We start from the raw sequence: 16,252 nt of genomic DNA on the forward strand, positions 1-16,252 counted from the left end.
TTGTAAAAGTAAGGTTTTTGCGTGTCACTGGGAAAAATATTAGAAAAACCTGTTGGGCATGAAACGTCCTGTTAATCCCCGTGAACCGCTCAATTTCACTACTTCTGTAAAAAAAGAGGGAGAAAAAAGAAAAGGAGGAAATTATTTGTACGGTACGCGCGCGTCATATTGTTGGCGAAGCCTTTAACCCATTCAAGCCGGGAACGCATCTGTGTCATTTTAAGATTTTAGCTATGACCCATTATTTTATACTTATGGCTATTAAAAAAATAGCAGATGTACAAGCTCATAGCGCGGCACCGAGTGCCGCGCTACGAGCTTGTAGATCTGCTATTTTTTTTTAAATCGTGCGAATTTTTTAAGCGAACACTCCCTGGAACTAAATATTTTGAGATGGGGGTCCGCGGGTCAAATACATATCATTTTGGGGGTTTCCTTGACACGAAAAAGTTTGAGAACCACCGACATTGAAACTTAAAGTTTTTTTTCAGAAACCTGTTAGGATTTAGAAGACATTATTTTGTAGTCAATCGTTCCCGGATTGAATGCGTTAAAAAAAAACATGTAGCGATGTGCGGCTGGTGAGTAAACAGACTTGGGGATTCTTATCTCGGATGTGCGTGTGTGTGTGTGTGTGTGTGTGTGTGTGTGTGTGTGTGTGTGTGTGTGTGTGTGTGTGTGTGTGTGTGTGTGTGTGTGTGTGTGAGAGTGTGAGGGGGGGGGTTCTTCGCTATCCTCTGGCGATGGCGTTAACACCGTTCTGATACGGTGTGGGGCCTTTCATGCTCCTATGCCTGTGTGTGTGATATGGGGCGGTTGTATTTCCCTGTCAAAGTCATTTCTATTGTTAAGTAGAGGCGAGATCAGTCAATAAGCTTTAACGACTGTACCCCGCAAAGCAAGAGGGCGAGGAGAGGAGACGAGGGGGTAGAGGAGAGGTGTGTGTGTGTGTGTGTGTGTGGGGGGGGGGGGGGGGCGGGGGGGGGTGGATCACAACTGAACTCCAAACAAAAGAGCAAATTTCGAGGAGGTGCTTTGATTGAAGAAGCGCCACATTCTTTCTGAAGGCCAGGGGGATCGTCTCTCAATGGTTATTTCTTTAAGGCATGAGGGCCCGATTAAACCCAATATTAAAATATGGAGCCGCTTCTAATGAAAAATCAAAGGCCTCAATTCCCCCCTTCCTTCCTCCCTCCCCTCCTCTCCCTCCACCACCACCACCCTTCCATCTCTCCTCCTCTCGCTTCTTTTCCTTTTTTTCACCCCCCCCCCAACCACCCCTTCAGTGTGAAGGAGAGCGTCGGAAAGGAGAGGAAGAAAGAGGAAAAGATAGACAGAGAGAGAGAGGAAGAGAGGAAAAGAGATAGAGAGATAGAGAGAGAGAAGAGAAGAGGAGGAGAGGTATAGAGAGAGACGAGGGGGCCCGGGCTGCCGGTGGAGCAAACACAGAGACAGTGGTGGTTTGGAGGAGTAAATCAATAGAGCAGCACAGAGCCGTCGGGGAAGGCAGGCAGCCTGGGCGAGGAGGAGAGAGAGAGAAGCGAGAGAAGAAGAGAGAGAAGAGAGAGAGAGAGAGAGAGAGAGGTGAACATAGCGCAGGGGCACTGGGCTCCGATCACAACGCTGGCTTCTGGCGTGCAGTGGGGAATAAAGTGGGTCCTCCCCGGGTCAGCGCCAGAGAAAAAGGTGAGATTAGAGGGAAGTGGAGGAGGGATTTTCGGAGTTAACCCATTGAGACCTGAAGCCGATTCTACATGTCTCCTAAATCCCAACAGTTTTCTGAAAAACTTATGTTTCTATATCAGTGGTGCTCAATCTTTTTCATGTCAAGGACCCCCAAAATTATATGTATTTGGCCGCAGACCCCCATCAAAATATTTTGTTCCAGGGACCCCCAGAAGCAAAGATTTGAGTTAAAAATGTTCGCTTTCAAAATATATATATTCAAAGATTTGCACACATTTTCACGAATTTTCAAAAATAGCAGATCTACAAGCTCATAGCACGGCACTCGGTGCCGCGCTATGAGCTTGTATATCTGCTATTTTTGAATAGCCCAAAGTGTAAAATAATGCTTTTTAGCTCAAATCTAAAAATGACACAGTTCCAGGTCTTAATGGGTTAAGGAGGGAGGGAGGGGTGGACGGATGGTTGGTGGGTGTTTGGGAGGAGAGTGGCGAGAAGGAGAGGAAGGGAGTCGGGCATGGGGGGTGGGGGATACCTGGGAGAACCAGGGACCAATCGCCCCCATTAGCCTGTGGCTACCTACATATGGTTCACTGAACCCTCCGCTGAGAAGAACACCACACATCCCCCCCCCCCCTGCACGCACACACACACGCACGCGCGCACGCACGCACACACACACACACACACTTCCTCTTCTATCAGTCTTTCCATTCCTCTCCTTTTTTTTGTGTTAAAGAAGAGAAACACTTTCGCTTTTAACCCTTTCTCTTGCTTTGGAAGAACGTTCACTCCTGACCTTGATTTATGAATCATTGCCGTTTGATATCTATTCTTGGTGCGTTATCTAAAAATGAAGAACAAAGTGTGTGTGTGTGTGTGTATGTATGTGTGTGTATATATATATATATATATATATATATATATATATATATATATATATATATATATATAAAGTAAAATACCTCGACACAAAAGAGAGAGGGAGAAAGAGGAGATGAGGCTGGGGTACTACGTGTGCACGCGCGTGCACGTCCATCCGTCCATGGTAATGCGCGCAAGAAAAGGCCATCTTCCTCACTCCCTTTCGCCCCCCTTTTTCTTGTAACGTGACCATTGTCTACCACTGAATGGCTCCCTCATTAGCATGAGAATGCCGTGCAGCACGCATAGGGGCTTAGACCAGATCATTACCGCTATATATTTATGTATACTTTCTTATTTCACTCGCGCGGGGGGACACATTCAAATGCTGATGAGGGCCCAGTAGTGGGCCCCCCCCTTTTTTTTTATCCAGAGCCCCTTCCAAGATGTAGCCCCCCCCCCAAACAAATGTCCCCAACGTGCTTACTAACTGGCTGGGAGTCGATTTGTGCTGGAATTCGCGACAAACTATGGGAAGCAGTCAATGGACAGGTTTATAAAAGGGGAACTCATTCAGGCATGTGGCCCACATTAAGTCCGAGTTATACTTGGTTGCGTGCGGGTGTCGCACACAGAAAATAGCCGATCTACAAGCTGGAATAGGCTTGTAGCTCTGCTATTTCCGGAGTGCGACACCGGTGTACGATTAAGTATAAATCAGAGTAGGCAGAATAGGACCAGTGGTGGAAAAAGTACGCACATTTTTTACTTAAGTAAAAGTATCAATACTGCCATGTAGAAATACTCTGTTACAAGTAAAAGTCCGTAATTATAAATTTCGTTGAGTAAAAGTACAGAAGTATTGGTATCAAAATGTACTCATAGTACCGAAAGTAGAAAGTACTCATTATGCAGAATGTCCACAAGTTTTGAAATGTTTAAAAATCTTTTATATAGCCGATCTACAAGCTCACAATGCGTCGCATCGCGACGCATTGTGAGCTTGTAGATCGGCTATTTTCAAATGGCCGAGATGAATATAGGGCTGAAGTGGGTAATGTATGTTTTGTAATAATAATCAAAATCTACAAAGTAACTGGTAACTAAAGTTGTCAAATAATTGTAGTGGCGTAAAAGCGCAATATTTGCCTCTGAGATGTAGTGGAGTAGAAGTAAAAGTACTGAAAATTGGAAATAATCCAGTAAAGTAAAAATACCTCAAAATTGTACTTAAGTACAGTACTTGAGTAAATGTACTTAGTTACTTTCCACCACTGGGCGAGTGCCACTAAAGGCATTAACAAAAAAGAATACCTGGGAGGGAGTGGCTTTTGTGTAGCGTTCATTTGAGGCTACAGTATGCTTTGATTTCATTCTTCCTCACAGCTGAGGCCAATATGCCTAATGGGCCCTTAACTATAACCTACGTAGAGCATTTCAGATCTGCATTAGTACAGTGCGTTGTAGGGTTGTCCTCGACTTGAGAAATTCTTAGTTGACTAATAGCCATAGGATTTTGTGGACTAATCAATTAGTTTATTTCATCTACAAGTCAGTTACCTACTGTACATACAAGCATCCAGAGACTAGTCTTTTCAGGTCGGTGAGGTCGTGAGCATAGGAAAAAAGAGCATAAAAACATTACTATTCGACTAACAAAGCCTTGGTCGACTTCGACCAAATGAACCGATGAATGGACTCTGAGGGGACAGCCCGAGTTATTATTGAAGATAGACGTTCCTTTACACCCCGCTGTGCACTGATCAAAACAAAAGGATAGAACATAACATCTATAATTATTAACTGCATTTTTAAACGGAATGATTTGGTAATTTGATATCCTATATTAGCATTTTAAAATGGCCCTATGTTGAGTCACAAGAATTTTCCAATACATACTGTAAAATACAATATGAAACGTAAGAAATTGTCTATTGAGAATTTTCAGTGCCGTTAGACAGAGGCATCTAAACGGCAGATTATATAAAAGAGTAAAAAAACCTACAAAGGCATGTAAGACCACAGAAAACTTTGACAACACCAGAACAAACGGAGTGCAAGCGTGGCAGCAGGCGGAAGAGAAACAAAAGCAAAAGTGTTTAGTCTCACTGCGGGACGCTATAATGGCGCCCAACCTCTGGGATAAATGAACAAGTCCTTAATTCATCCTCTACGCAGTGCAATTCTGATCAAGGCCACAGTCAGAGATTCCACCGCAGGCTTCAAAAAAACACGCCGGAGAAAAAGGCAAAAAAAAATCATTGGTCACCGAGACCAAAAGTGCCGCCGCCGCGCTTTCTCTCTCCGCCACGCTCCCTCATTAGAAGCACTTAGGGATGAGAGGAGGAAATGCGGTTTGATGGGGTGGCGGGCGGGTGGCGGTGGCGCTTGGTAGTAGTGGTGGTGGTGGTGGTGGTGGGGTGACTTTGTTGCCTTCTCAAGGATTTCATCCCTGGGTAAACACATTGCCTTTAACCCGCTGAGACCGGGAACGCATCTGTTGTCGTTTCCGGAGTTCTTAGGCTATGAAAAAAAATAGCTATATTTTATCATATTAATTTAAATGAATATCTCATACCGCGGCACTCGAGCTTGTAGATCTGCTAAATCGTGAAAATCTTTGCAAATCTTTGAATATTTTTTTTTTAAAGCGAACATTTGTAACTGTCAAATTATATATGTTTTTGGCAGCCGATCCCCATCAAAATATGTCGTTCCAGGGACCCCCCAGAAGCAGAAATTTGAGTTAAAAATGTTGTTTAAAAAAAATATGTATATTCAAAGATTTGCACAAATATTCAAGATTTTTCAAAGATAGCCAAAGTATAGAAAATAATGGTTAGAGCTCAAATCTAAAATGACCCAGATGCGTTCCCGGCTTGAGTGGGTTAACAGGGGGAGGAGAAAACCAACGGCGAGCGTCGGAGAGAGAGACACAGTGTCGAGGAGTTCTTCTTCCTCAATATTTGCTTCTCTCTCTCCTCTCCATCGCTCTTTCCCCCCCGCTTTCTAAGGCTCATTTGTTACCCTCCCTCAGAAAAAAACAAGAGGTAAAAACACAGGCTTACTACCAAGATGATTCATAATATATTTCATAAATACTTCATGAATCCGACACCCCCCTCCCCCTTACACACACACACACACACACACCAAATACTTAAGCCAGTCTGGCAAAAGAAAAAAAAAAAGAAATACACAGTGTCACCTATTCTAGTACCCGCTTGTCAGCACATCACTGGGGACTGGGTGTCACATGTCACTTCTGGTTTACACCGGCGTGCGGGACAGCCTCGGTGCTCGTCAGGAAGAAGAGGGGAAAAAAAAGAAAGAAAGGAGAAAAGAAAAAAAAACGGGGGTATAGGACAGAGAGAAGAACAGAAAGTGAAGGGGGGGGGGTGGAGGAGGGAGGTGTAGAGAGGAGGGATGGGGGGGGGGGGGGGGGGAGTTATCATATCATCGGCCCCCATGTCTTTATATTTCCTCCCTTATTATCTTTTTGGCCCCCGCTCACTCCAGTCACTCAATCACACGAGGCCCCCGAGGACAGAAGAAGAGGGGGGACCTGGGAGGGCCTTCACTTCATGGCAGAGGCAGCCAGACAAGCGTCTGAAAGCTATACTGATCGCTGTCACAGTGTGTGTGTGTGTGTGTGTGTGTGTGTGTGTGTGTGTGTGTGTGTGTGTGTGTGTGTGTGTGTGTGTGTGTGTGTGTGTGGGGTAGTGCAGTGACTTTGGTTGGTGGTTGGTGGTGGTGATGGTGGTGTAGTGTGTGGGGTGGGGGGGGTTTAGATAAGCGAGAGAGGAAATGATCGCGCGCAATGATAAGGGCCGAATTTGCACACTGACAAACAGAACTTGCGCTTGCGGGCATTACAGTACGTGCATCAGCCCGAGCCCCACACACACACACACACACACACACACACACACACACACACAGACAGGTGTTAACATAAAGAAGTAGGAGGCGGAAGGGGTGGGGTGCTGTTTACGAATAACAGCTTCCGTGTTTTCAGAGCGCTGACTGACGGCGATGGGTGCGGAACGTCTGTCGTCGATGACCGCGTAAATCACGATGGCTGACAGCGAGGCGAGTGACCTGAAAAATGACTTCCGTTTCATCCAGGGTACTCGTCTTGGCAATGCACCTCCCAAAGCTATGACTACAAAACAATAAAAATAATAATACACCGATTAATTTAGAAGAAATAAACGCTCACTCCACTTTAATAGCCGGTACATATACAGGAAATAGTCAAAATAAAGACGCCTCTGCTTCAGTTATGTGGCATTTTATGTTTGAGGATTTAATCCATGTTACTGCCGGCTGTCGTCATATCAGGTTGATAGCAATGCCTTGGAATACAGCTACTACCATTGTGATTCAAGTCAAACCACTCAATGTACTGTGTTACAGTACATTGCTGATCAAGGTGTTGTCTATTGCAGTGGTTTTCAACCCTTTTCATATCAAGGTCCATTATTTATTCGGCATCTGAGCCACGGACCACCGTTTGATGAGATTTAGACTCTCGGACCAAAAACAATATAAAAAACTAGAATATTTTACGATTAGATACGATCAAAATAACAATTATTTAACTAAGTAATGCTGATGTTTAACAATAATTTAACTCGAGAGCATAAAATGAAACCAAACGGGTTTCATTTTACGCTCTCAAGAGTTAACGATCTACCCAATAAGTGTCCATTTGGTTACCAACTCTCTATCATTTAGCATGGGGACCACCTGGAACCCCCTCAAGGACCACTGGTGGTCCCCGGACCACTGGTTGAGAGAACCAGTGGTCTATTGTCATGCTGTACGTGACTGCCAGACAACAGAGACAAACTCCTCAATAGGAGTAAGGTTTTGACTTGAACAATTATGTAAGTGAATTAAAAATGTGCAGTTCTAGGGACAACTGGAGCTGATTTCATACCAGGAAATGTAATGTACCCCAAATAGTACACAACCACCAGAATACATCACTATTCTGGTGTTTGACGTAAACATATTCCACATAATCATGCTGTTGTACGTGTGACATTGTGAATAATGAGCCTCACCACCAATTACGGAGGAGGACCCACGTCCTTCTCGTAGCACAGTCCTTCACCCAAGCCTTGGCCATCACTGCAATCACGCCACCATCCATGGGAAAGAATGGCTTCACCAACACACAAGAGGCTCAATCGGTAACGACTCCTGCCTTCATGTCAATGCAAAGGACAACGACAAGCCATAAACGCCCCCCCCAAATCCATAAAGAGACCAGGGAAAAGTTGCTGCACACAACAAGCTTTCGAATGAAAGGCCGAATTCATAAGCAGCGAAAAAGATTGATTTGTTTACATCTTAAATCTGCACTTGGAAAAAAAAAATCCCCATCAATCCAAGGGGTCTTTATAGTCGGTCGCGCGTGATTAGACTTTGGCGCCATTGATGGTTTGTTAAGCGACATGCCATAAAACGGAAGTAATCTGCATTTACTCCTCAATGGTCTGCCAGCACAACAGTATTTAGTAAGAACAAGAAGAGTTGAGCCAATCTAAGGCGATTTAAAGTGTCTAACATCCAACTAACGTTCGCCCGTCATGCTGCCTGGCCTGCATGTAGGAATCACCGCAATTGAGGATGTGGGGTCAAGCCATTAACAACCCCAAAGATGGGATTACAATGAAACACATCTAGATCCCCTACAAGTTGTTCTACACAGAAGTTGCACTGGAGTATTATTACTCCCCCTCCCCCCCATTCAAACGTAAATCTGAAAATAATGATCGGCATTTGCCTCTTAAAATAAGGTTATTTAGGATGATGAGTCTATAAAAGAATAAACTTTCTGCCAAGCCACTTTGCAGACATTTATGGACTACTGAGGGCTGCTAGCTCAGCCTTGAGCCTACTGTATCTAGATGAGTTCACCACTAATTGCCGCAGCTGGAGCGTCCTCATGACCATGACTCGTCCATGAACACTACTTGCTATTGAATCCGGAATAGATGTATTTTAATTATTTATAATAATTAACTTTATTTGCATAAAGTAAAAATAATAATTATGAAGTACTTTACAAAATAAGATATAATTACAGCAGCCCAGGGCAAGAAACACAACATACTCACTGTATATAGACTTCATTCTTCTCCAAACGTATAAGAAGACATTATCGTGCTTCCTTTTGTTCATCAGTTCACCATCATACATTGCCTTAGATAAAACCTATAAACACACACCGCACTCTGACCTCAACCAGAGCATTCACAACTGGGGGAAAAAACACAACAAGTCTTTATATTCTAGGTACCGTAGGATCTCAAGAAGCCAGGAAAAATGTTAATTCATTGATGGTGATGAACCGAATGTGCATGACCCTCAGATTCAAGAGTCAAACCAATAGCTCCTGGGTTTGGAACCAGAAAAAAGGATGCTGTTGCTGATGGCTAACTTCACATTGACAGGATTCTTTATGCGTACCAAACGATGCAGCCAGGGCTACGTGCAGCAAAGTCAAGTGTCATGCCTCAACTCCAATTCCAAGTCAATTCATCCCGTTAAAACACTACTAAACCAACAACAACAAAAAAAGAGAGAGAGAGAGAAATCTTAAGTTGCTGCGCAGATCGCCTCATCTGAACTGAGCTGTTTAGATGGGTTACTCAATTTACAATTACAATGTAGGCATTTAGCAGACGCTCTCATGCAGAGCGCCTTACAAAGTGCAAGAACTCGACGGATTTAATCGAAACGTGAAGTCATCTACATTTCCACATTTGAATTAAAACCGCTTCCGTCTCCGTTGCGAGCTGAGGACCAATATGCTCATGGGATAAGTATGGCACTCAATACTTGCCCTAACAAAATGTTTTCATTCATTATCTCCTGAAGGTCGTTGATGACCACTTATGAGACAGTGAAATTGAGTCAAAACGGGTGGGAAAAAAAAGCAACAACTGTGAGATCGGTGCCGAAAGGTTTTTGCATTCCATTCACCTCAGCCCTATCTGGTGAATAAACTGTTCAATATTTCAAGGCTGGTTGACTCTGTATAAAACGCTTTGGAAAATGCATTAATTATCTCTCTGGGTAGACATTGGATGAGGCTTTCAGTCTAAAGGTTTCATGAAAGTAAAAAAGCAGGCCAGAGATGCTACTTGACCGTGACTGCAATCCCCAACAATGCTCTAATAGACTTATTTGAATAGGAGGACGAAATACTTGAGGTTATACGGAGGCGACCGTTTCCTATGACGGTTGGCCTAGTAATTTAATATCAGAGGACAAATATGGATAATGATATGCATTTCAAGAATGCTCCAAGATTCAATGAGATCATCATGGTCCCTGAAGAAATAGTCAACAACCGTTTGTCACGCAGATCTACAAAAAGCCTGTCCTATTCATTCAAAACGAGGAAATGAATGTGTACCGAATTCAAATAAGACATTCGTGCGGCGACCGTCACGCCATCAACGGGACTGCCTTGACCACCGCTGGCACCAATTTGCACTTACAGACAGAAGAATGCGAGCCATTCTCACCAGCAATGGAAGTCGTTTAGGCTTGATACTGAATAAACATTAATTAGGTGTTTAACAAGAGTCAAGGATCCTTAATGAATAAACATCTAACATTTGAACTCGGAGGCTGTGTGTGTCGGTGAAAATGACCAAGGCCTTAAACATGCAAAAACCAATGCACCACTTAACAAGTTGAATTAGAAATAACACTGAATGATTGGGTCGGAGAGGGCATAGGAACTGGTAACTACCACACAGACACACGTTTGCAATACCACTTTGAGAAGAAATGCCGCCTTTATATCCACAACCTTTTCTTCCCTTTTTATTTGTGTTTAGCATCACACTCAGCGGAATAAACAGCAGCGGAGAAGCTGAAGAAGAAATAAGGCAAATATGGGGGGCATACAATTCTACGCGAGCCTTCTTCACAACACCAGTTCTTTGTCAATTAACTGTTCGTGAGCTCTATCCCAAAGCACACAGGTTGAGGTCAGGTATAGCAATAGGTAGAGAGACAAATCTCTACCTATTGCTAGTATCATAGCAAATTCACCCATACAACTGAAAGAAAGCACTCTAATTGGTAAATGGGCACCATATTGCCTTTGTCATACATTTTACAATAAGTAAGCTGACTATAGGCCTGAATACCTGGAGCAACGTCGCCATCTGCTGCCGAAAAGAGGAACGACGGCTCTTTGGAGGGTGATATTTAGAGGCAACAGCAACATGTGAATTGAATTCAAAACCATGTGTTGACTAATCATTGAATTCTGCAGAAACTCAAGTAAAAAATGCACAGTACATTTTTTCTGTGCATAACTTGGTTTATTTAAGATGGATTGATTTCTGCTGTTGCAACTGCAGTAAGAGAGAAAAATAGAGAGATACAGTTCAGATGTACATCCAAAGGTACGTGTAAGAAGTTCCTTATGATGTATCAGAGAGTGCTGAACGTTGAGCATCAACTCATTTTGACACTGCAATGGAACTCAGTTGAACTAATTGTAGAAAAAAATACAGTAACTATGGTATCTTTGAACTACATTTCATCCTAAATGTCATTTGTTCTACTTCATGAACAAACAAATCTACTGGAAGGGAATTAGACTAGAAGATACATTTGCAAAGGACAAATATGTCTAGGCTTTGATGTTCCAAACATCCTGTAGATGGACCTAATACTGAGAGGTGTCATTAAGAAGACCGTTAACCATATGAACCCTAGGGTCCCAACTCTGGACGTGTCATAATAGCAGTGGTGAAAAAAACACTCAAAGTACTGAAAGTAGCTAAAACAAAATGCCATTGTATTTTTTCTTTAACCCATTAAGACCTGAAGCCGATTCTAAAAATGTCTTCTAAATCCTAACAGTTTTCTGAAAAACCTATGTTTCAGAAAGTGGTTCTCAATCTTTTTCATGTGAAGGATTCCCAAAATGATATGTATTTGGCCGCGGACCCCCATCTCAAAATATGTTGTTCCAGGGACCCCCAGAGGCAAAGATTTGAGTTTTAAAAAAAAATCACTTTAAAAAATGTATATATTCAAAGATTTGCACACATTTTCACGATTTTTCAAAAATAGCCAAAGTATAAAATAATGGTTTAAGTGGTTACACAGATGCGTTCCCGGTTTGAATGGGTTAAAAGTTTTCATTATGTGACACCAATAAAACTTTAAAGTATACTACTATTAGTCCCATTGATCCAAGCCGGAAACACAATCGACTGAGTGACCATTCAAATAAACATGCTCTGAACAGTCTGCACACCAAGGTTCAATCTGAGCATCAACCCGAGAGTATAAAAAAATGAACCCTCCATTTGAACAATCCCAGAGATAAAGTGATACTCAGTATATTGGCGTGCATGAGACATGCACAGAGTGACGTGTGTGTGTGTGTGTGTGTGTGTGTGTGTGTGTGTGTGTGTGTGTGTGTGTGGGGGGGGGGACCAAAACTTGGGCCCTTTGAAGATGGAGAGGGTCTGTTTACCCAATAGATTTCATTAAATTAAGCCTCCATTAAGGCCTCTCTGCTAGCCTGATCAAAGTCATCGCTAAAAGGCATACCATTCTGCTTCCCCCCGCAACTTAAACACGACGCCTCCACCAAACCGGGGGTTATCTCTATCCCCCCCCCCCCCCCACACGCACACACACACACACACACACACACACACACACACAGAGTTTAGGATTTTCAGTTGAAGCTGGCGAACCCTTTGGCGGCTGTAATGTATCCCGCTGTGGAGGTCCTGTACCTTTAAGACCTCCTGTCCCCTCTATTATAAAAATGACAAAATTAAGCTGTCAACCAGTAGCCATACGGCATATTATACATACAGTATGTGTGGGTAGAGAAAGAGAGAATACATATGCACACGCACACACACACACACACACACTTTTGGGAAGTCTGTATAACTTATCTCTAAATAACTGTTTGTTATCCAGGGCAATGACACATTGCCCTGGATAAAATGGCAGGGGTTAACAATGTTGACTCAGAGCCCCCCTTCTGGAAAGGGGGGGGGGCGGGAGGGGGACAAAAACGGGGTCTCAATCTGGCACACTGGTGGCCGGGGAGACTTCAAACCGCGGGTGAGCAAGAGGATGAGAGAGGAGCAGGTTGGGCATGCATGGGGGGGATTGGCGATTGGGGGGGGGGGGGCTCCACCACCCCCCAAGAGGCTGGTAGACTAGGGGGTGGAGTGGGGGAAATGGGGTTGACAGGGGCCTTGATATCCTGGGAAAAGCACAACAAAGACCAGGCCTTTTTCACATGAAAAAGAGAGGAGATGGCCTTTTTTTTACCCCCCCCCCCCCCCCCCTCCCCCCTTCTTACCCTCCTGGTTATAGAGGCCTTCAGAGCCCGATGCTGTGTGCGCTCTCCGGGCCCGGAGGAAAGTTATACAGGGCTGGGCTTTGGCTGAGGCATTTGGCACATCTGAGAGAGGGGGCGAGACCTGAATTGGTGAGCTTTGGGAACACTTGCATCGCATTTACCGGAGGATAATTCGGGGGGATCGTGATGGTTCGTGTCAGTGATGCTGTACCTTTGACCCGGGCACTGAAATGTGGAAATGATTCTATCAAACGAATAAAGCAACATTGTACAGTACAGTAACTGCGCGACAATAAAGCTAATGTTTTTGGGGGGGGGGGGGGGGGGGGGTCCACCATTTGTTTGCTGAAAATGTTGCTCTGGGCAACTCTAACCGATTTTCTATTTTGTACGGCCTGTAACCCCAAGGAATTATATAGAATCATAGTTAAAAGTTCTATAAAAGAACAGCTTTGTACATTCATCTCTGAGCAGGGGTCTTCATTGTTTTTCAGGCCAAGGACCCCTTAGCTGAGAGAGAGATGAAGCAGGGACCCCCACTGCATATTGTATCAAATTGTGTTGCAGATTACAGTTTTTTGTATATTTCACAGATAGCATCATAGACTTGATTGGCTGGTGAGGTGGTACAGCGTGTCAACAAAGCTTTATCCAGTGAAGCAGTTATATAGCTGACCCCATGAATATACTGTATTAAAATTGATTATGAAAAACATATACAGCCTGTACTGCATGTATGCTGTCATGACGAGGTTTGCTCACACTTCGCTTCAATCTCGCCCTTAAAGGAGTAGTTCACCCCAAAAAATATTATTTTCTATCAATTGCGCACCCCATGAAGTATGCAATTCATGCAGGTCAAGTGAGTCTCCTACCGGAGTCTCCGCCGGTGATCAAATTATTGGCTTTAGGAATGCGACAAAAACTAAAAAATATCCAAGCATTCAAGGCTTCATGGGGTGTGTAATTGATAGAAAATAAGTCATTTTTTGGGTGAACTACTCCTTTAACGCAAGCTGTAAAGAAATGCAGGCGATGCAAATTAGCACCAATATCCGGCACAGCAGGTGTTAATTGCTTGATAATTAACCACGGCAAGGATGGGGGGGGGGGGGGCGAAGAGATTAAACGTGGGCCCAATTAAATGCCCATGGTGAGGAAAGCGAGCCCTCTCGGTGCATAGATCCCCTGTGTGATCTGAGTTCACACAGCTGCGCAGCGTACCGGCAGATCACTGGCCACCGATTTTGCCGTCAGAGCAGGATTTACTTGTTTGTGGACCCATTTTTTTGTGAATGCAGGGTTTGGATTCGTCCCCAATCCTAAAATAGTCCCTGATTTTATTCTCATCTGGATACGAGAAAATAAAACATTATACGTACACAGCCAATATAATTGTGATGAACCACTTTTAATCTACATTGGGTAGGTTATTATAGGGGAGCATTTTGTTGCTGTCGGGCAGAAACCTCTTACTGTATATCCGTATTTCATATATTTTATGTTTTTCTTTCTTTCGTTAAAGGTAGGGTAAGTGATATTTTTTGTTTTTTGTTAATTTGCAAAAAGGTTAAAGTAGTATATTCTGATAGTAATCATTGCTCCAGAGCCTTTGTTCGGTCACAGCGGTCTCTCCAGCTCTTTAGTTAACAGAATGTAGTACATTTTCAGGTAGGTGACAAAATGTAAGTTAATCAGCACTGAAAATGCATTTTCTGTTTAATAAAGAGCTGGAGAGACATGGGAGACTCCTTTTACTGAACAAACACTCTATAGCAATGAGTACTATCAGAATATAAAGCTATTTAACACTTATTTTAACCAAAGTAAATCACTTACCCTACCTTTAAGTAATACTTCATCATACAAGAGTGTCGCACTAAAGTAGTGGAAATAGCAGATCCACAAGCTCACAACGCCTCGCGATGCGAGGTGTTGTGAGCTTGTAGATCGGCTATTTTCACCATTTTAAAATAATAATAAAAAATGTATTTTTTTACTCACAAGGTGACAGCGACGATTTCCAAATATTTCTAATGCAATGCATTGTGAGCTATGTAGATCGGCTATTTTCGAAGCACATAGGGCTTAGGTGGCTAACAGGTGTTCCTGTTAGCAAACTGGTGCTATTGCTGCCAGGTTGGAGGATGAGCTATGGCAGTGATGGACCACTTTGCAACATAAAAAGGTTGCTGCAGATGTGTTGCAGGGTTGTACTTGATCTCAGCCATGAAAAATGTATTACTAATCCAAACAGAAATACAATAAATATCCAAAGACAGATTCAAAAGGCTAAATAAGCGTTTCTGCTTAGTTATTCCAATTTAGCTTGGCTTTAAAAAAGGGGCAATACTACTAAGGGGATGGGGTGCCATTATGAGCAAAGTAATAGTATTATATAACAGAAAATATTAAATGTATGAATAATGATATTTTCATTGTAAGACAAGGATGTGTATAAACAATAAATACGTTTGCAAATAATAAGGTCAAATTGGAAGAAAAGAAAAACCCCAAACAAATCAAAAAAGTAGTATTTGGAAAGTGTGTTTCTCAGGAAGTGTGAGCAGGTATCGATTATTCATTTCAAAAACCTTGAGCAAATTCGGTGAGGCAACAATTTGGACTACAAAGCAAGTGACATAAAGCCCATAAGACTGGGCTTCCTCATTACGGTTTGATAGAGGTTGTAGATCAAGTCCAGACATGGTGATTTATGAATTACTAAACAAGGTCAGAGTCTGTACAGTCAACACATAAACACACACAGGCCTGCTCTCGACGGGCACCGCTCACAACTTCAAAAAACAAGACTCTGAATTAACTGAAGCAGACGTACCACTGACCTTCAGTTTAGGTCTGATAGTGTGTGTGCGTTCTCGTGTGCATGTGTGCGTGTGCGTGTGCGTGTGTGTGTGTGTGTGTGTGTGTGCGTGCGAGACGGTGGGGGCAGGCAAGTGTTCGGAGTAAGCTTGTGAAAGTAAGCAGCCAGACTGGAAGACAATGTCTGTAAACAGAGACACGTGTTGGAGACTGTGAAGAGTAAGTATGTACTGTCTGTACAGGAGGTACGCAATTGAAGGCCAACCAACAATAACCTGACAGCCATGACAGAGAAACATGCTGAGAAAATGAGGCTTTGTACAAGCTAACTTAGTCAATTAGTCCCTCATTACACGACTGGAAAATCCCAACAAGACAGTAATGTTGACGGTTGACAGTAATGTTAATCTAGTTATTCAATTAAAGAGTCGATAACATTGTCTATGTGAATAAATAAGGCTGTGATAAACAAATGATCGCCATCCATGTGCATAATGTACC

At 43.1% G+C, this 16,252-nt stretch overlaps 1 protein-coding gene across 2 annotated transcripts in view; it reads right to left on the reverse strand.

Annotated features, from left to right (window-relative positions):
* Positions 1-16,252, reverse strand: part of vti1a (vesicle transport through interaction with t-SNAREs 1A) — a 185,151-nt gene that overhangs the window by 145,656 nt on the left and 23,243 nt on the right. The gene's annotated exons all lie outside the window — the stretch shown is intronic.

This window comes from Gymnoscopelus microlampas, assembly GCF_963454915.1.
Source record: "Gymnoscopelus microlampas genome assembly, chromosome: 14".
Lineage (NCBI taxonomy): Eukaryota > Metazoa > Chordata > Actinopteri > Myctophiformes > Myctophidae > Gymnoscopelus > Gymnoscopelus microlampas.